Below are 22380 nucleotides of genomic sequence, written 5' to 3' on the forward strand. Positions count from 1 at the left end.
ACTAATACCCCATTGGTATCTTTTTCACAAAAATTACACCTTATACAAGTTTTATCATTTGGTTTTGGGTTATACCCATACTTCTAACTTGGATCACTTTTTCTAGGAGTAGCAGAAATAGATTTATGACAAGAATTTTGTTCTTGTTTGTGTTTTACATAACTTATAAATTGTTTAATCTCCTCTCTGATAGCTTCAGGAATATTTTTACAATGGGCAACATCCCTCTTAATACCGGCAAGATGTTTCTTAAACCGATTTATGCCTCCTTTTATATATTTTTCACAAAAATTGCATCTAACGTAATTTTTGTCATTCGGATTCCGGCTGTATCTATATTTCCAACACGGATCTCCACTCCGACTAACTCCTGCAGAAGGCATCTCAAAACAAGCAATCTAAAAGTTGCACTTACTTTGGTTGCTCGAACTCCAAACTTTGAAAAACGCTTCGATGATTCAATCTAATAAAATGCAGTTTTTTTTAGGTTTCTTTCTCTCTAAAAGGGTTTCTTGGGGTTTTAAGTTTCAAATGAACCTAAAACACATCTTTCTAAACTTTATATATTGAAAAATAAATAAAAAAATTCCGCCTCTGAGTGGGGTGCAGGCCTAGGCGACCGCCCAAGGCTGGGCAATGGGAGGCAGCCCAAGGCTGGGCGATGGGCGGCCGCCCAAGGCTGGGCAATGGGCAGCTGCCTAGGCGGGTTCCGTACCGCCTAGGCAGCTGCCCAGGGACCACCGCCCATTTTGGCCGTCTTGGCCTGAGCGTGTCGCCCAGGCCTTCTGGACCGCCTAGGCTCTGGGTGGTCCGCGTTTTTGAACAATGGTACCTCAGGCTGAGATAGAGGCAAAGAAAGTGAAAACGAAAGAGAAGGAAGTTACCCGAAACTGTGTTGTTTGCAAAGGGAGTGGACATGACAAAAAGAATTATCCATCTCTTGCACATTCAAAGTATGAATGAACTATTGCTCCATCTTTCATAGTCTTTGTGATTTAATATGAATTCCTTAAATGTAAATATTTGAAATGGGTTTTCTTCATTTAGGTTAAATGTCAATATAAGATGCAAGAATGGGTCATGTGAGAATATGGAACATGATCAGTAATGGTAATTAAATTGTATTGCATTGAAACTTTTATGCTTATGTGGTTGTATCCATGTCAATGACAATGTAGAACATAATGAGTAATACTATAAATTTAAAGTTTATACCAACTGATGTTGTTAATGCAGTATTGGAGTTGTGGATGCAACGGCTGCTGTTCTTTTTTATAAAAAGTTGGCAGGTAAATAATATTTGTTATCCTGTAGTTTATTCATAACTTTACCTTTTTTAAGCAAAGTGGTACTTCTATCCGTTCTTGTATTACTTGCTGATGGTCTTATTGTTGCAGTCACCAATTGATGGAGGACTTCACATTTCACTAAATGATCATCCATACAACCATACATTGATTCTTTTTAGAGACCTACATTGATCATCCAAACAACCATACATTGATTCTTTTTAGAGACCTACATTGATCATCCATACAACCATACTATGATTCTTTTAAGAGACCTTGGGCAGTCTACCCATAGAATAACTACTTTCGGATCTCTTACAAGACTTTAATTCCTTGTATTAAATTTGTGATTATAATCGGAGCATTTTATTTGTGTTTCCATGCATATTTACTTAATTGTGGAATTCGCTTACTGCAAGTGTGCATGCTATTTTATGGTAGTATCATAGTAGAAACAAAAACATGATTTTTTTGCTTTGTTAAGTTTTGAAGCTTATGTGCATAGATATTCAATAAAAATTACTTCCCTCACACATTATGTGAAAATGTGTGCAGTATCGGCAAATGAGACAGAAAGAGCAAGATCGTCTTGCAAGAATGGATGTCGACTATCAGAGGAGGAAAAAAATTGCAGAGTTCAATACGAGACGAGAAGAACGGATAAAAGCTGCGGAAGAACAGACTGCATAGAAGAGATTGAAAAGGCAAAAGAAGAAGCAGAAGAAGAAAGAGAAAAAGTGTAAAGTGGTTACTGCAGAGGACCAAGACAAATCTACTGCAGAGCAGGAACCTTCAGATAGTGATAATTCTGATGGTCAAGAGCTGCACTAAATTCAATTATTTGAGCTATCATTCCATGATGTATCTTAGGCATCCATCTTTTGCCGTCTTCTAGCATAACATTGTGCAAACGCACCAAAACTCTCCTACTCATGAGTGAACTCTGTGTTTGTTGAAAAACCTTAAGTGCTTTTTGTTTCTTCTATAGTTCTCGAGCTCTGACTCTCAAGTGCATATAACCTTTTTCCTCTTTCTTCTATAAGCATGTGCATGTGGTATAGCTCATCCAACGAGATTCTTCCTGTTTGCTTTAACATCATCAAAAAAGTTTGGATCTGGAAGTATGTATACAATTTATTTCACTTTGTTATGTTTACACTTTCACTATGTTTACCCTTGAACCACATTTCGAATTACTGCTTATGTGCAGTGCCATCCAAACACTTTATATTTTCCTTCGTATCATGTGTCGATACGTGTCAATACTTAGACAGGAGTTGATACACAGTAATGTAACTTCACTAGATGTATCCAAGTCATTGGCAATGCAAAATTGGTTTGTTTTGTGTTCATTGGCAATGTAAAATTGGTTTGTGTTCATTGGCAGTACGAAATTGATTTGTATTGTATTTCTCACACCTCTTTAGCGAAATTAGTTTGTGGTGTGTTCTTAAAAAAAATTTTAAAGAACTTTTAGAAAATAAGAGAAGACTCCAAAATCCCATAAAGTTAATCAAAACAGAATTAAATTCTGGATACCTAGAAAATCTCAAAAAATCAATTTTATTCATCCATTTAACAAAGATTTATTACATGCATTCACGCGACTAAATCTGGTCCTGAAACCCCAACTCCTACCACTCTAACAACAAATATTTAAGGTCAACTCCTTGAGCCAAAAATAGGCAACAATCATGAAATCCAGAAATGACATAGAACCATGCCAAAAAGAGATTCATTCAAATCGTATAGAGAATTTTAAAAAAAAAAACTTCGAATCATATAAAGAACTAAGAGATTTTTTAAAAATAAAACTTCGAATCATATAAAAGAATTACAGTAATCACTCACAGATTCCAATAACCAGCTCGTACCAATATCCTAACTTTCTCGTTTAACTCGGTACCAAATATAATACAACAAGAGGTTCTACGCTTGTTTGGAGATGGAACTCAAAACTCAAGAAGTATCAAACTACATGCGTTCATGGGATATTTTTAGAAAATTTTAAAAAAGAAACAAAGATTTATTTGAATAAAATATGATACAAATGTAGGCCCTACAAAAGGACTAGGTCCTATTTTCAAGTCTATTGGATTTTAAAGTTTGTATTGTATTTCTCATACTTTTTTAATTTTCGTTTTGTATTGAATTTCAACTACAAGATGAACAATAATAGGAGAATGAGTTGAAATCCACAATGGAAATAATTACATTAGTAAAAAAGCAATCCTAAAAAACTATCATATGTTTCGAATAAGGACTACAAAAATATAAAAGAGCACAAGCAAGCATACATTTATTATACACATGAAATACAAAAATTATTGTAAACACCCAAAGGCACCAAGTAAGAATTGTTGCAAACACCTTATGGCACCGAGTATCGTATCATGACCAACACTTATTTCTTGATTGACCATGACACGTTCTTGTGATTCATGCATGGATTCCACTTTTGTGTATTGTGATGCCTGAAATTAATATTTTGCACGGCAGTAACATATTCATCACAACATTGGAAGAACCCACATAATAGACATTCATAGAACATCATGTTTGGGTTATTTGAGCTTGCCGATGCTTTCGTAGCACAATTTATATTGCACTTAGGCCATTGTCGAAGTCTATATCCTCGATTACTTGTAAAATCAGATGACATTGTTAGGGCCTACAATACTAGCATCAGAACCATACTGTGAAGGACGAAATAAGTATAAGTATGTATTTCAAGCACATCATAACATTCATTGCAAATATGTCAATAAAAAGAGTACATTGAAAATGCAGAGATCATGACTAATTGCAATTGCGAAGCTAAATATGGAAATATTTATTGACTTCGCTAATGAGTATAGCATTGCGTATAGCAAATGCAAAGCTAAAGATAGGAGGGCTACGAAAGAGAGGGAGAGTTTTCCTAGAGAGAGAGAGGGGAGAAAAGAAAAGCCACATGGTGCGAGTAAATATGTTAATGCAAAGCTAAAAATGCGAGGGAGAGTTTTCCTAGAGAGAGAGAGGGGAGAAAATAAAAGCCACATGCTGCGAGTAAATATGTCAATGCAAAGCTAAAAATGAGAGTAAATATGTCAATGAACATACTAATTCAATACGGACTTCAAGCACATTCTCACATTGAGAGTAAATATGTCAATGAACATACTAGATTGAATATGCAAAGCTCATTAAAAATTGCAAATGCAAAGCTAAAAATGAATTAATTGACTTTACTATGTATAGCATTGTGTTAAATTGACACAAATTAAGACCTAAATTTGTAATAAGATTACAATACAGATATCCAACTCCTGTATTTAAGAATTTCATAACAGAGCTGAAAGTACAAAAACTTTACCCATTAGCATCCAACAAAGTCAATAACCATGGATATTATCTCCAGTACACCAAAACTATATCCTAATTTTAGTCGCACAATTTACATCACAGTAAATCAAAATTTAAGTTTCCACAAAAATTGGACATGAATTCTAATAACATATATGTAATAGTAATACTCTTGTATTTAAGAAATTCAGTTTAAAAGTTAGAATAGCTGGTGTTTCTAAAGAAAAGAAAGTCTAGAGTTTCTCAAAAAAAAATCAGAACTGGCACAAATTAAGACTTAAATTTGTAATAAGGTTACAATTCAGATGTCCAACTCGTCCAAAGGCCCATTAAGCTAATAAAAATTTGAAGGTCCTTAAAATAAAGAACAAATGAATTAATTAAATTTACTATGTGTGTTAAATTGACACAAATTAAGACTTACATTTGTAAGAAGTACAATACAGATATCCAATTCCTGTTTTTCCAAATTTCATAACAGAGCAGAAAGTACAAAAACGTTAACCATTAGATCCAACAAAGTCAATAAACATGGATATTATCTCCAGTACACCAAAATTATACCCTAATTTTAATCGCACAATTTACATCACAGTAAATCAAAATTTAAGTTTCCACAATCAGCTAAGGGTTTTTTTGCATTGGAAAATAGGAGCAAACCCCATCTACCTAATTTACAATTCCCAAAAAACCGGAAATAGGAATCACAATCAAGAGCATCAACACATTCCCGAAAATGAGAATCAATGTATTCCTAAAAAGATTTTGTTTGCAGAGAGAGAGAATCAATGTATTCCCGAAAATCAACGGAAGGTTTTTTTGCAGAGGGAGAGAGAGAGGGGAGAAGGTATGGGAAAGAAGATAGAGAAAGAGAGGAGGCACGACATGCAAGGAGATTGGGGGTTTTTTGGCAGAGGATTCAGCTGCTAGGTGGGAGGGAGTGTAGGAATGGGGAGACAGAGGGGAAATGTGGGAGAGAGAACCCTAGAGGTGGAGATAAAGAGAGAACCACATGTACCTGTAAATCGTGATAGAGGGGAGATGGCCCGTTTGCAGAGAGAGGTGGCGCAGGCAGTCGCTGTGAGAGAGATAGCGCAGGCGGTGGCTTCGTGCTGAGACGTAGAGAGAGGGAGAGGTAGAGCGAGAGACGGGGTTTTCCCCTGGTTCAGCCAAGAGAGAGAGAGCGAGAGAACGAATAGATAGAAGGAGAGGTAAACCGACAGACGGGGTTTTCCACTGGTTCATCCAAAAGAGAAAGAGAGAGAGAGCGAGAACGAATAGATAGAGAGACAGAGGGAGGATGAGGGGTTTGAGAGAGAGCGGATGTTTACCAGAGTGAAGATTCATTTTTTGAATGGCTTTTGGGAAACCACAGGAAGCAATTTTACTGTCGATTTTACCTCAACAGATCCACGCCGTTGGGCGCACTTGGGAGTTACACGTCAGGGGCGTACACGAGCATTTTGATATCCGGAAGCATTTTGATATCCGGAAGCGGCTAGGGTGAGCCTATCAAGTTCAATGGTTCAGATTGAATTTGGATCGATATAATTAAATTTTATTTTTTAAAAAAATTCAAATCATTTGAAATTTTAGATGAATATTATTCTCATCAAGCCGCATCCAATAGAAATATAAAAAAAAATAATCCGTAAAATTTAAAATAATTAAAATACCTTCAAAAATTTACAAGGGTATTTTTATCATTTTGTTTCATATAAAATATTTTTTTAATATTTTTTGAATATTCACCTATTTTTTATCAACACACGTCTAAAATTTAAAGTAATTCGAATTTGTAGAAAAACAATTAAAATTCAAATACTATTAGGCATCCATGATCGTAAGATTGGCCCAGATTCAATCTAGGCCATTGGGCTCATTTTTTTTTGTGAGCCTATTTGCTTACAGAAGCTTTTTCCTATATATATATATATATATATATATATAGATGAAAAAAACTGGGATTAACTCGTTAGTTCATACGAACATATGAGTCAAACAGTCCAGATTGAATCTGAGCCGATCTAACAATCACGGATATCCAGTAGATTTCTTTTTTTCTACAAATCCAAATAACTTTAAATTTTAAGTATGTGTTCTTTTCATCAAGGTGCACCTAATAAAAATATTATTCGTGAAAAGAAAAATGATCAAAATACCCCCCAAAACTTTTTGGGGGTCTTTTGGCCAATTTATTTCATGTAAAATATTTTTTTGATATTTTTCAAAGATTCAACTATTTTTGATAAACACGCGTCTAAAATTTCAAATGATTTGGATTTGTAGAAAAAAAATAAAATTCAAACACTACCGAACATCAGTGATCGTCAAATCATCCCAGATTCAATATGGGCCATTGGGCTCATATGTTCATATAAGCTAATGAGCTAACCCCAACTTTTTCCTATATATATATATATATATATATATATATATATATATATATATATATATATATATATATATATATCCATGAGCAATGATGCAACAACCTCCAAAAATCATGGTATGGCCATTTGTTTTATCCAAATTTTGAAATATACACTCTTTTCATTCTAATGAACAATCACAAAAAAAAAAAATTTGAAAACACAACTTAGAAAGTATTTTTTTAGCCCAATTAACATAGGTCATTCATTTTGGTGAGATGCTTAGATTTAAGCCTTAAAAGGATTTTTTCATATCCAATTTTTTTGATAGCTTTATTATCATTAGTTGAACAATTATAAAAAATAATAATAAGATCTTGAAATTCACCAAATAAATGGTCTAGATTTGTTTTTGGAGGGGAACCACCATATCTAGAGTTCAACTTGAACTTATTTTTTTGGATTGATTATTGAGATAAAGATAGTGTGTGTGCAAAATTTTGGGTCATACAAATACCACAAACATAGTTTTCTAGAAGTGTCGTTGCATTATACTATAATACAATCGTTGCATGACATCACTGCCCTATATATATATATATATATATATATATATATATATATATATATATATATATATATATATAGCAATGATTTCATGCAACTGTTGTATAGTAATATGATGAAACAACCTTAAAAAATCATCTTATGCCCATTTGTTTGATCCAAATTTTGAAATATACACTTTTTATTGTAATGAACGATTACAAAAAATAAATTTTTGAAAACACAACATAGAAAGTATTTTTTTTTATGCTTAGATCTAAGCTTTAGAATGATTTTGCATTTCCTGTTTTTTTGGATGGCTTTATTATCATTAGATGAACAATATTAAAAAAAAAAAAAAAGATTTTGAGTTTATAAAGGCTAAGATCTTGAAATTCATAAAATGAATGATCTAGATTCATTTTTGGATGGGGCTCATTTTGACCATATCTAGGGTTCAAATTGAACTTTTGTTTTTGTTTTTGGGAGGACTGATTATTAAGGTGAAGAGAATCTGTGTGCAAAATTTGGGTCATACAAATGCCACAAATATGATTTTTTAGAAGTGTTGTTGAATTATACTATGATACAACCTTTGCAGTAGATCATTGCTCATATATATATATATATATATATATATATATATATATATATATATATATATATATATATATAAAGTAATTTCAATTGGGAAACGAATTATTGCTATTCACCAAGTACAAAAACGGACCCAGCATCAAAAGAATAAAATGAAAATGATCGTTTTTTTTTAATATAGAAGATAAAATCCTTCTAGGAAGGTATCACTATTTTGCTCCCCATTCTAACATGTGGCCTCAATTGCCAAGCTTTTATGAATGTTGCCAGATGAGCTGTCTCACCCAAGAACTTCCTCTATAACTGAGGCTGAACAGCTAAGCCAACACATGCATGTCAAAACACAGTTGCTGAACTTAGATACACACACAAACACATACACACATAGAGAGAGAGACCAGTGAAACTGAGCTGAGAGAGAGAGACAGGCGATAACACTCAAACCAGATTGAGGTTAGAATATGCACCATTATACCTTTTGCACTGCAGGCAAGGCGCTCTCAATGTCGCAGCCACCCTTTTGGAAAGATGCACGGTCTTCTGGGATGCCAAAGCATGCAAACTCAACAACTGATTTGGATTTTTCACGTGGGCATTCGAGTTGCAGAGTGGAACCCTGCTCAATTTTACTCCACACCTTACCTACAGTCAGTTTAGAAGTTGATGCCTTTTGGATCTCCACTGACTTCATTAAAGAGCACAATTGTATTTTGGTCATCCCTAAGGAACGATCTTGGAACATGGTAGCTACAAAATAAGAGGGGTTGCATCAGGACAATATGAAAATTGAAAGAGAAAATTGAGAGAGATAGATCATGATTGGATTATTTACTATCTTTGAGTAGTTTCACCACATCCTGTGAGACAATTTTCAGGCTTAAATACTCTGATGTAATTGCAAACAACATGGCAACCATCCTGAGAAGCCAGGTTTGTTGGCTAGCATCTACCAATATGTTGGTCATTAATCCAAGCATAGCCCTTACCCATGCCTTCAAGTTCAACCACTATTGGGTCAGTGCCCAACGGAGCTTGGAAGTTTGCCTTATAACCGAATACTTTCTATTAGATCACAGATCATGTGATAACATTATGTTATTAGAGACATTTAAAACAGAGGAGTAACTAATACATCAGACAATGTTGTTCCCACCTTGTACCATGTCATGGCTCTCTTTGTAATTATGTTATTAGAAACATTTAAAATAGGGGAGTAACAAATACATCAGACATTGTTGTTTTCACCTTGTACCATGTCATGGCTTTCTTTGTTGGAAGATATTCATTGTGCCATTTAACTTTTTTTGGATTGTTTGTTTTGCTCGCTGATTAATTTGTAGTCTTGAGCCACATCCTAACTACAAAGCAAAAACAAATGAAAGGAAACCCACTGAACTGAGGCATCTTAACTACTCCCAATGATCTAAACTAGTCTATCAACTATTCCAGCAGGGCCCGAGTCAAAGAAGGAACCATAATTTTGTCAGACCAAGAACATATATAAAACTATTTGAGAGACCAAGAACATATATAAGATTGTTTGAGAGAGAAAGAGAGAAAACCTTAAAGCCAACAGTGACACTTAGTAAGCTTATGTAATTACTGCCACGTTTCAGGTGGTCTATCTTGTTAAACACACACCGGTATTTTCCAATATGCTGGCCATTAATCCATGCATAGCCCTTACCCATGCCTTCGAGGTCAACCACCACTGGGTCAATGCCCAACGGAGCTTGGAAGTTTGCCTGATAACTGAAAACTTTCCATTAGATCACAGATCATGCGATAACTATGTTATTAGAGACATTTAAAACAGAGGAGTACCTAATACACCAGACATTGTTGTTCTCACATTGTACCATGTCATGGCTCTCTTTGACATTTAAAACAGGGGAGTACTTAATGCATCATACACTATTGTTCTCACCTTGTACCATATCATGGCTTTCTTTGTTGGAAGATATTCATTGTGCCATTTAACTTTTTTTGGATTGTTTGTTTCATATAATTTGCTTTGCTCGAGAATTAATTTGCAGTCCTGAACCACATTCTAACTACAAAGCAAAAACAAATGAAAGGAAACCCACTGAACTGAGTCATCTTAACTACTAAGCAAAAGTAAATGAAAGAAAACATAAAGTTACCTTGTAGAGCCATTTGGATGAGGAGATGTTTGTTGTAACATTTCCACTCCCAATGATCTTAACTAGTCTACCAACTATTCCAACAGCCCCCAAGTCAAAGAAGGAACCATAATTCTGCTAGACCAAGAACATATATAAGACTATTTGGGAGACCAAGAACATATATAAGATCATTTGAGAGAGAGAGAGAACCTGAAGGCCAACAGTGCACTTAGTAAGCATATGTAATTCCTGCCACATTTTAGGTGGTCTATCTGGTTAAACACAAACCGGTATTTTCCATTAGCAGCATACTGGTATGCTGAACCATCAAAAGTTCAATTTTTGTTTACTAAAAATAGAACGCTAGGAACTATTTCAAAAAGAGGAATATATTTTAATCAAGGGCCAAACTTGCAAGCTTGCCATAGACATATGCATGGACGACATAACCAGCTCCAATCATGCTTAGAACCATCTCTTTGCTATAGGAGGGATCCCTCTTATTTATGTTCACATTGCAATTAAACCAACATATATATATATATATATATATATATATAGGAAACACCGCTGTCTTAGCATCTAGATCCGAAGATCTTTTATCTAATTTAAGATGTCATACTCTATCCCATTACAAATGGTATAAAGATGTATTCTTTTCCCGTTTATTACTAAGAGAAGATAGCCAGCTTGAACACTGGAAAGAAAAATTCATAGCTGGATTACCTTATTTATTCGCTGAAAAGATAAAAAAATGTCTTAAAAAAAAAATGGTGGTATAATAAATTATTCTAAATATACATTAGGAGAATTATCTGCTGAAATATGTGTTGAAGGATTAGCATTATGCAGATATGAAACTAAAGAAACAACTTGATAAACAAAAAATGACTGGTAGAAATGAATTAGGAGATTTTTGTGAACAATTTGGTTACCATATAGAAAAAAATAAAATTCATAAATCTCATAAAAAAATACATAGATCTAACCAAAAAGAAAAATATCATTCTAAAAAATATAAACATAGAGAGAAAAGAGATAAATTTATCAAACGATTTGCTCCCAAATATTCTGCCTTTAAGAAAAAGGGCAAAAGAAAATTACCTGTCTGTTATAAAAGTGGTAAAATTGGCCATTATAAAAGCCAATGTAAAGTCAAAAAGAAAATCGAAACTCTTATATTAGATGAATCATTAAGAAATAATCTATTTGACCTAGTACAAATATATAATTCCTCTACTAGTTCTGATACGGATTCTCAAGCCAGTAAATATCCCAAATATCCATAAAGCAGACTTGATATGACCCTTTGAATAGTAAAAGTAAGATTCCTTCGCATGATAAGACTCCTACACAGTATAAAGCAAGCGGAAGTGACCCCAAGCACAGTAGTTAGATTCCTTTTCTGATGTGACTAACTATTAGTCAAATCAATCTGTTCTTCTTCAAACATCAAAGCGTCCACGTGTCCTCAATAAATAGTACCATGATTGGTTTTTATGAAAAAGAAAGATTCTCACAGACCGATGTTGTTTTATCCACTGCCACATGGCATCCCATTCCACCAAGCCTTCTTCACCGACACTCCTGAGACTTTCTCAGCCACAGAAGCAGTCTTCCTCATCTACAAAGGCATCTTCCATCATATCACCATCCTGGCAGGCGCGCATCCTCGTCCATCTGGCAGCCATCGACATTCGGCTTCGTTTATAAAACCCCATCTCCCCTCAAGTTGAAGGCAGAGCAAGGAAACCACACAACCACCTCAAAAGTCCTTCTTCGACATCCCTCTCTTATTTCTCTGCTATTCTCTCTCTTTTACTACAGTAGGTTAGCCTTCTCTCAGTCCTTTATACACCGTCTACTACAAAGTCGGTAACTTTTATTCTTACTTTTCGTCATGTGTAATTGTAATTTATCTTTTCTCCCTACTTACTGTCCATCAGAATGGAAGTTGTTTAATAGCTACTGTATATATCAACAGTAAGTTTTATGTAAACATTACTATTCCATTGTATTAATGTTTGTATTGATGTTATAGTTATGAAATGCAATTGAAATTAGTTTTCAGTATTAAAATTAGAAATTCAACTCATACCTCTTGAATTATCTTAGATGTTTCTTTTATTTCCGCTATCTTCATAATATTTTTATTCCTCTATTATATAGGAATTTTATGACAATTAATTAACTATAATTATGCTTTATTTATGTTTTTAAGATAATAATAATAATTAAGGGTAAGATTTATGCAAAATAATTTAGGGTAGATCATGGCGCGTTTATGGTATCAGAGCCAACCCTGTTCACACCTGTTCACTATCTTAGTAGATATTCACTAGTTTTAACAACAACTTCATCATAGGAAATCTAAGAAAATTATCCATTAAAGAAAGTTGGTCCGAGAGTTGAGGTTAGAGACGCTCAGACACCCAGTCTAAAGACCGTTAAGGCCAAGAGAGTCGCTGAGGTCGAAACAGACATAAGAGGTAATCAAAGAAGACTGTCCAGATAACACTCATTTGCAACCTAATAATGGAAAATTTTATTAGAAATCTTACTGATAAAGCTGTAGGACAAACTAGTAATACTCTAAGGATTAAGAATAAAAAAGAAGTAATTATAAATGATATTGAAAACCAAATACAAAATTGGAATATACCAAAAGTACCTATATCTAATGTATATAAAAAAGGAACATTCGATTTAAAAATAGGTTATGCTATAAAAACTATAGAACAAACCTTGTCTGTTACTAGTAACCAGGAAGACTTTCAACTTCTATCAAATAAAATATTACAAGTACATAAAAATAAAAATTATAAATATCTACATATTGGGTTAATACAAATAGCAATTAAACCATTAACAAGATTAAGACTTAATAATTTTGTTCTTGTATGCCTAAGAGATACAAGAAATAATAGGTTTTCTGATTCACTACTTGGAATGGTAGAATCCAGTCTTTTGTAGTGGACCAATATATTTTAATTGTTTCTCTAATTATTCTGTGTCTTTAACAGATCCTAATATATTAAATGTTTTATCCTTAAATCTTAAAACACAAGGATTTGATATGATGCAAGGATCCCAAAATATTGCAATAATTTATCGTATTTATTATAAAGTTATGACAACCCTATGTCCTAATGTTCTTCAAATAGATACAAGAGGTCAAACTATACTATTCCAAACTAATATAGAAAAATCCAACACTATAGTTGCAAAAACAATATCTTGGTCTGACATAAGGCTACCAGAATCATGGTTAATATACAATGACAACCAACCATCACAAATCCCAGTTCAAAACATTCCTGACAGGATTGTTGAACATATTAATGGGAATATCGAAATACAATTTCCAAATCACCTAAGTCGTTCTTATCAAGATGATGCAGTAGTATCATATAATCTAATATATGCATCTTTGAAATTAGAACCATCCAGAAAATCTGTCACAACATATGACAGACCACAAAGACCTGCATCTAGAAATAGCCAACATTCTGAACCACAAATTTAAGGACACTTAAGAAAACCTGAAAATATAATTATTCCTCAATATAAACCTACCCAGGATGAGCTTGATAAATCATAATTTCAAATATTAACACTCACAGAAAAAAGAAAACTAGATAAAAGTTATATAACTAATGACTATTTATCTGAGAAAAATGAAAGTATACGAACATGGTATCTAAATACATTCGAACCTAGATTAGTAGAATTATTCCATTAAAAGTTTAAAAAATTTATTAAAAAGGAGAAAACAACAATATGTTTCTTTGATTGGTTAAGAAATATATGTAGCGATAAAAACATTGAAATACCTGACTTTGAAGTCAATACTCATGAATCTCAATTCACAAAATTCAATACTACTAGTGGCAAAGAAATCACTTGTATACATCCTCAAGAACAAAGTCTAACCATTAAAGGAGTTAGTAAACCCGAAAAAGATATAGAGGAATCAAGTACTTCTACTCAAATAGTTGTATATGAAACAACAGCAACCCCATATAAATTAACTACTTCAGATGTCACAAGATTTGACTTACTTCCTCATATAATTGAACAAAATAATTATACGAATCTTTACCTACAAACCATAGGCAAACAAACAGTACGAATTGAAAATCTTCTATCTCCAGCTCCATCCATTCCTGTATCAAAACAGTTACTATTTAAACCTCCTCTTGAGCTAAATAAAGAAAAATTTCTTATCGGAGATGATAATAAAACATTAATGGATCAATTAATATCAAAATTATCTAAACTTGATATTAATAAAGCCAAAAAAAAGGTTCTTAAACATGAAACCTTAATGCTTCAGGAAGAATTTGAGGAATCTATGGCTGATAAAATTGAAAATAGAGAACAAGCATTTAATCAATCTATGACACCTAGTCCACATACAGATGAAATCTAAAGAATTACATATTCCAAAAATTGGAAACTTGCAACAGCCTTACCATACCATAGAAGACCAACACCTGTTGATATCCAATTTGAAGAAGCTTTCATATCCAATACTTCTTCTTATTCGGGAAGAACTTTAGTAAACTGGAATAAATTTACTTAATAAAGTAATTACTCAAAATTGGTTTGTATTAGTCAAAATCGTAGTCAATAATGAGTACGACTTCCAATCTTTAGCTTTAATATACTCTGGAGCAGATTTAAACTGTCTCAATGAATGATTAGTACCCACTAAATATTTTGATAAAACAACTCAAATTTTAAATACTGCTGATGGTAGTAGATTATGTATTAAATATAAATTATCAATTACTATGATTTGCCATAACGGACATTGTTTTCCAACCCCTTTTATCATGGTTAAAGGATTAAGTCAAGTTGTTATCCTTGGTGTACCCTTTTTAACTTTACTATATCCCATGACAATTACTCATACAGGAATAGAAACATAAATACACGGTATTACAATCCAATTTGAATTCTTAGATAAACCTAAAATCAAAAAAATCAATTCTATCAAAACAATTATTAAACAAAAGGAATATTTTCTATGTTCTTTACAGGCAAAAATCAAACATAAAAGAATATGTGAAAATTACAAACCTCTGAATTAATGCAGAAAATACAGTCCCTTAAGACATTAATTGAAAAAGAAATATGTAATAATTTACCTAATGCATTCTGGAATAGGAAACAACATATTATTAGTTTACCTTATGAGCCTGATTTTGATGAAAAGAAAATACCAACAAAGGCAAGACCAATTTAAATGAACAATGAATTACTACAAACATGCAAAACTGAAATAGATGACTTAATCCAGAAACAACTAATAAGACCTAGTCAATCCCCTTGGAGTTGCTCAGCGTTTATGTAAATAAAAATGCTGAAAAAGAAAGAGGAGTTCCTCGACTAGTTATAAATTACAAACCTCTTAATAAAGTTTTACATAATGGGCCTGGGCCTAAGAGTCAGGTTTTTGGCTGAAATCCTCCAGTAAGGGATTACCAGATTGGACCATTTCTTCTGATGTCGCCGGTACTGTAGAATATTCAGCAAATATTCCAAAGAGTTGGTTTTCTAATTCAGCAAGAGTAGCATTAGGATAGGCTTGTCTCATTTGCTTAATATAAGAAGAGAAAGTATGTAGGTCAACAATATTGGGTGCAGTATTATGAGCATAAGTATTATATATCTTAGAGGATGGAGGAATCCTTTTGAGAGGAAAAGAACGTGGGTCTCTGCTAAATATATCCCACCATTTGATTTTAATAGTTTTCCCAAGACGGGATATATATGTGTAATTATTAGAATTATTTTCGGAAATAGCATACTCCCATTTACAAATCCAGGGTATTTGATATATAGACATGAAATAAAGGTGGTAGTCTATCAAATCTGTACATGTATTATGTTCAGCGAATCTATTTTGGAAGGCTTGAAAGTGTCTGGTAGTATTTGGGTAGAAGATCCCCAAATAAGGAACCAATGGCAGAACCAGCTGGGAAATCTTTCAAGTATCGGCATTTTGAACTGTATATACCAGGAATGAGTATTATTAGGATTTTGGTATAAAAAGACTTTATGTCAGGCTTAATACACCAAATCCTGCTTTGTCTTCAGCCCAAAACCCAAATAAGCAAACCTCCTCAGTGTCCAAAGTTGCTTACATCAATAATGCTTTCCTAGCTGATATTCCTATAGATGACAAACACATTCATATTGACCCACATAAATTAGCTCTCATTTATCTTCAAAACCATTTAAACCCAATCAATGGTATCAAAACCCGTGAGTGGTATAAATCAGTGTTAATGGAAACATGATCAGTTTCTATTGTTCACTTCTTTCAAGGAAATACAAATCTGTATGCTTACTCTAAGCTACAGATCAAAAAATTACTTACCTATGAGGATTGGGGTAACAACCCAACTCAAGGGAAAAAAATTTATAATGGCCAATTTTACCACATTTATAACAGACAGGTAATTTTCTTTTGCCCTTTTTCTTAAAGGCAGAATATTTGGGAGTAAATCGTTTGATAAATTTATCTCTTTTCTCTCTATGTTTATATTTCTTAGAATGATATTTTTCTTTTTGGTTAGATCTATGTACTTTTTTATGAGATTTATGAATTTTATCTTTTTCTATATGGTAACCAAATTGTTCACAAAATCTCCTAATTCTTTTCTACCAGCCATTTTTTTTTATCAAGTTGTTTCTTTAGTTTCATATCTGTGCATAATGCTAATCCTTCAGCACATATTTCAGCAGATAATTCTCCTAATGTACATTTAGAATAATTTATTATACCACCATTTTTATTTTTAAGACGTTCTTTTACCTTTTCAGCGAATAAATAAGGTAATCCAGCTATGAATTTTTCTTTCCAATGTTCAAGCTGGCTATCTTCTCTTAGTAATAAACAGGAAAAGAATACATCTTTATACCATTTATAATGGGATAGAGTCAGACATCTTAAATTAGATAACAGATCTTCGGATCTAGATGCTAAGACAGCGGTATTTCCTATAAAATGGAGAGAAATAGTATAAATTAGTGTATTGACTGCATCACTTTCTGTATAAAGGACATCTTCGTTTTGTTCATTTGGCAGTCCATTGTCTTGTAGTTTTTAATATTTGTTTTTTAATAGATTTTGGGAGATGGAAATCCCACCATCCACGTAACCATCCTATAAAACCACAGATTATGGCTTTTGCTATTTTTTGATCATGGGTTCCTACCATTTTGCATACAGATGCATACATAGTCACATGTCTCATGATATCTAAGATTTGATGTTCAGATATTCCATCTATATTCCAGTTTACTAAAGTTCTTCCCGAATAGGAAGAAGTATTGGATATGAAAGCTTCTTCAAATTGGATATCAATGGGTGTTGGTCTTCTATGGTATGGTAAGGATGTTGCAAGTTTCCAATTTTTGGAATATGTAATTCTTTAGATTTCATCTGTATGTGGACTAGGTGTCATAGACTGATTAAATGCTTGTTCTCTATTTTCAATTGTATCAGCTATAGATTCATCAAATTCTCCCTGAAGTACTAAGGTTTCATGTTCAGGAACATTTTCTTTGGCTTTATTAATATCAAGTTTAGATAATTTTGATATTATTTGATCCATTAGTGTTTTATTATTATCTCCGATAAGAAATTTTTCTTTATTTAGCTCAGAAGGAGGTTTAAATAGTAACTGTTTTAGTACAGGAATGGATGGAGCTGGAGATAAAAGATTTTCAATTCGTACTGTTTGTTTGCCTATGGTTTGTAGGTGAAGATTCGTATAATTATTTTGTTCAATTATATGAGGAAGTAAGTCAAATCTTGTGACATCTGAAGTAGCTAATTTATATGGGGTTCCAAAGGTAGTATATTAGTCTCGACTTTGTCGTAGACGGTGTGTACTTGTAATATTTTATTTGATAGAAGTTAAAAGTCTTCCTGGTTACTAGTAACAGACGAGGTCTATCTTACAGTTTTTATAGCATAACCTATTTTTTAATCGAACGTTCCTTTTTTATATACATTTTCCAATTTTTTATTTGGTTTTCAATATCATTTATAATTACTTCTTTTTTATTCTTAATCCTTAGAGTATTACTAGTTTGTCCTACAGCTTTATCAGTAACATCTCTAATAAAATTTTCTATTATTAGGTTGCAGATGAGTGTTATTTGAACAATCCTCTTTGACTACCTCTTATGTCTGTTTCGACCTCAGTGGCTCTCTTGGCCTTAACGGTCTTTAGACTGGGTGTCTGAGTGTCTCTAACCTCAACTCTCGGACCAACTTTCTTTAATGGATAATTTTTTTAGATTTCCTATGATGAAGTGGTTGTTGAAACTAGTGATTCCCTACTAAGATAGTGAACAGGGTTAACTCTGATACCATAAACGCGTTAAGATCTACCCTAAATTATTTTGCATAAATCTTACCCTTAATTATTATTATTATCTTAAAAACATAAATAAAGCATAATTATAGTTAATTAATTATCGTAAAATTCCAATATAATAGAGGAATAAAAATATTATGAAGATAGCAGAAATAAAAGAAACATCTAAGATAATCCAAGAGGTATGAGTTGCATTTTTAATTTTAATACTGAAAACTAATTTCAATTGCATTTCATAACTATAACATCAATACAAACATTAATACAATGGAATAATAATGTTTACATAAAACTTACTGTTGACATATACAGTAGCTATTAAACAACTTCCATTCTGATGGACAGTAAGTAGGGAGAAAAGATAAATTACAATCACACATGACGAAAAGTAAGAATAAAAGTTACCGACTTTGTAGTAGACGGTGTATACAGGACTGAGAGAAGGCTAACCTACTGTAGTACAAGAGAGAGAATAGCAGAAAAATAAGAGAGGGATGTCGAAGAAGGACTTTTGAGGTGGTTGTGTGGTTTCCTTGCTCTGCCTTCAACTTGAGGGGAGATGGGGTTTTATAGACGAAGCCGAATGTCGATGGCTGCCAGATGGACGAGGATGCGCGCCTGCCAGGATGGTGATGTGATGAAAGATGCCTTTGTAGATGAGGAAGACTGCTTCTGTGGTTGAGAAAGTCTCAGGAGTGTCGGTGAAGAAGGCTTGGTGGAATGGGATGCCATGTAGCAGTGGATAAAACAACATCGGTCGGTGAGAATCTTTCTTTTTCATAAAAACAATCATGGTACTATTTATTGAGGACACGTGGACGCTTTAATGTTCGAAGAAGAATGGATTGATTAGACTAATATTTAGTCACATCATAAAAGGAATCTAATTACTGTGCTTGGGGTCACTTCCGCTTGCTTTATACTGTATAGGAGTCTTATCAAGTGAAGGAATCTTGCTTTTTACTATTCAAATTGGATTGTAGTACCGTGTATTTGTGTTTCTATTTCTGTACGAGTAATTATCATGGGATAAAGTAAAGTTAGAAAGGGTACACCAAGGATAACAGCTTGAATTAATCCCTTAACCATGATAAAAGGGGTTGGAAAACAATGTCCGTTATTGCAAATCATAGTATTTGGTAATTTATATTTAATTTATAATCTACTACCATCAGCAGTGTTTAAAATTTGAGTTGTTTTATCAAACTATTTTGTAGGTACTAATCCTTCATTGAGACAGCTTAAATCTGCTCCAGAGTCTATTAAAGCTAAAGATTGGAAGTTGTACTCATTATTGACTACGATTTTGACTAATACAAACCATTTTTGAGTAATTACTTTATTAAGTAAATTTAAGGATGTAGTTTCGTCTTCTTTTATTTTGACCCCTGAAGATTCAGGTTTATTTTTAAGATTATAAGTATGGACTAAATTATCAAATTCAATATTATCATTTTCAGTTACTGCATCCGAAATGTTATTTTGTAATTAAAAAATTTGTATCCTCTTTTTTAATTGGGATACTTCAATTTTAATGTTATTCACCTCTATTTTGAGTTCAGCAATAGTAGGTTCTTTATGAATAGCTTCATGTTGACTGATTCTTTTCATTACAGCAGAGAAGTTGTATTCATCTTGAGGTTTAATCAACATAACTGGTTTAGGTTTTTCTATAGTTAAATTAATAAATTGTGTGATAACCTGCCTTTTGTCATCGGGATCAGAGATTTAAACCTCCTCCTGAGCTAAATAAAGAAAAATTTATTATCGGAGATGATAATAAAACATTAATGGGCCAATTAATATCAAAATTATCTAAACTTGATATTAATAAAGCCAAAGAAAAGGTTTCTGAACATGAAACCTTAATGTTTCAGGAAGAATTTGATGAATCTATGGCTGATACAATTGAAAATAGAGAACAAGCATTTAATCAGTCTATGACACCTAGTCCACATACAGAAGAAATCCAAAGAATTACATATTCCAAAAATTGGAAACCTGCAACAGCATTACCATACCATAGAAGACCAACACCTGTTGATATCCAATTTGAAGAAGCTTTCATATCTAATACTTCTTCCTACTTGGGAAGAACTTTAGTAAATTGGAATATAGATGGAATATCTGAACATCAAATCTTAGATACCATGAGACATATGATTATGTATGCATCTGCATGCAAAATGATAGGAATCCATGATCAAGAAATAGCAAAAGTCATAATCTGTGGTTTTACAGGATGGTTACGTGGATGGTGGGATTTCTATCTCTCAGAATCTATTAAAAAACAAATATTAAAAAATACAAGACAATAGACTGCCAAAAATGAACAAAGCCAATATGTCCTTTATACAGAAAGTGATGCAGTCAATATACTAATTTATACTATTACTCTCTATTTTATAGGAAATACTGTTGTCTTAGCATCTAGATCCGAAGATCTTTTATCTAATTTAAGATGTCCGACTCTATCCTATTACAAATGGTATAAAGATGTATTCTTTTCCCGTTTATTACTAAGAGAAGATAGCCAGCTTGAACACTGGAAAGAAAAATTCATAGCTGGATTACCTTATTTATTCGCTGAAAAGGTAAAAGAACGTCTTAAAAATAAAAATGGTGGTATAATAAATTATTCTAAATATACATTAGGAGAATTATCTACTGAAATATGTGTTGAAGGATTAGCATTATGCACAGATATGAAACTAAATAAACAACTTGATAAACAAAAAATGACTGGTAGAAAAGAATTAGGAGATTTTTGTGAACAATTTGGTTACCATATAGAAAAAAATAAAATTCATAAATCTCATAAAAAAATACATAGATCTAACCAAAAAGAAAAATATCATTTTAAGAAATATAAACATAGAGGGAAAAGAGATAAATTTATCAAACGATTTTCTCCCAAATATTCTGCCTTTAAGAAAAAGGGCAAAAGAAAATTACCTGTTTATTATAAATGTGGTAAAATTGGCCATTATAAAAACCAATGTAAAGTCAAAAAGAAAATCAAAACTCTTGTATTAGATGAATCCTTAAAAAATAATCTATTTGACTTAGTACAAATATATAATTCCTCTACTAGTTCTGATACGGATTCTCAAACCAGTAGCCATATGTCGTTACTAGGAAATATATAAGATGAAAATCTTATTTAGTCAGATACATCAGATGAATCTGATAATGATTTATGCGAACAATGCTCTGACAAAACCCCAACTTGTTCTAGTAAAATTCAAACTCATAATCTTCATACCCTGACAAAAGAAGATAATTTTATTCTAGATCTGATAGAGAAAATCTCTGATCCCGATGACAAAAGGCAGGTTATCACACAATTTATTAATTTAACTAAAGAAAAACCTAAACCAGTTACGTTGATTAAACCTCCAGATGAATACAACTTCTCTACTATAATGAAAATAATCAGTCAACATGAAGCTATTCATAAATAACCTACTATTGCTGAACTCAAAACAGAGGTGAATAATATTAAAATTGAAGTATCCCAATTAAAAAAGAGGATGCAAATTTTAGAATTATAAAATAACATTTCGGATGCAGTAACTGAAAATGATGATATTGAATTTGATAATTTAGTCCATACTTATAATCTTAAAAATAAACCTGAATATTCAGGAGTCAAAATAAAGGAAGACGATACTACATTCTTAAAGTTACTTAATAAAGTAATTAC

The 22380-nt window shown here is 32.6% G+C and overlaps 1 long non-coding RNA gene across 2 annotated transcripts; it reads right to left on the bottom strand.

Annotated features, from left to right (window-relative positions):
• Window positions 1-3477: 3477 nt before the first annotated feature.
• Window positions 3478-6091, bottom strand: LOC105421612 (uncharacterized). 2 transcript variants are annotated; one of them, XR_016045057.1, is made up of 2 exons: window positions 5653-6091; window positions 3478-3960 (listed from the first exon to the last, which is right to left on the bottom strand). It is a non-coding gene; the product is annotated as an uncharacterized LOC105421612 (long non-coding RNA). The 2 variants fall into 2 exon arrangements; XR_967079.3 differs by having other exon boundaries at window positions 3478-3985; window positions 5653-6090.
• Between the last annotated feature and the right edge of the window lie 16289 nt (window positions 6092-22380).

This window comes from Amborella trichopoda, chromosome 11 (assembly GCF_054954075.1).
Source record: "Amborella trichopoda isolate Santa Cruz 75 chromosome 11, AtrichopodaSantaCruz75HAP2 v2.0, whole genome shotgun sequence".
Lineage (NCBI taxonomy): Eukaryota > Viridiplantae > Streptophyta > Magnoliopsida > Amborellales > Amborellaceae > Amborella > Amborella trichopoda.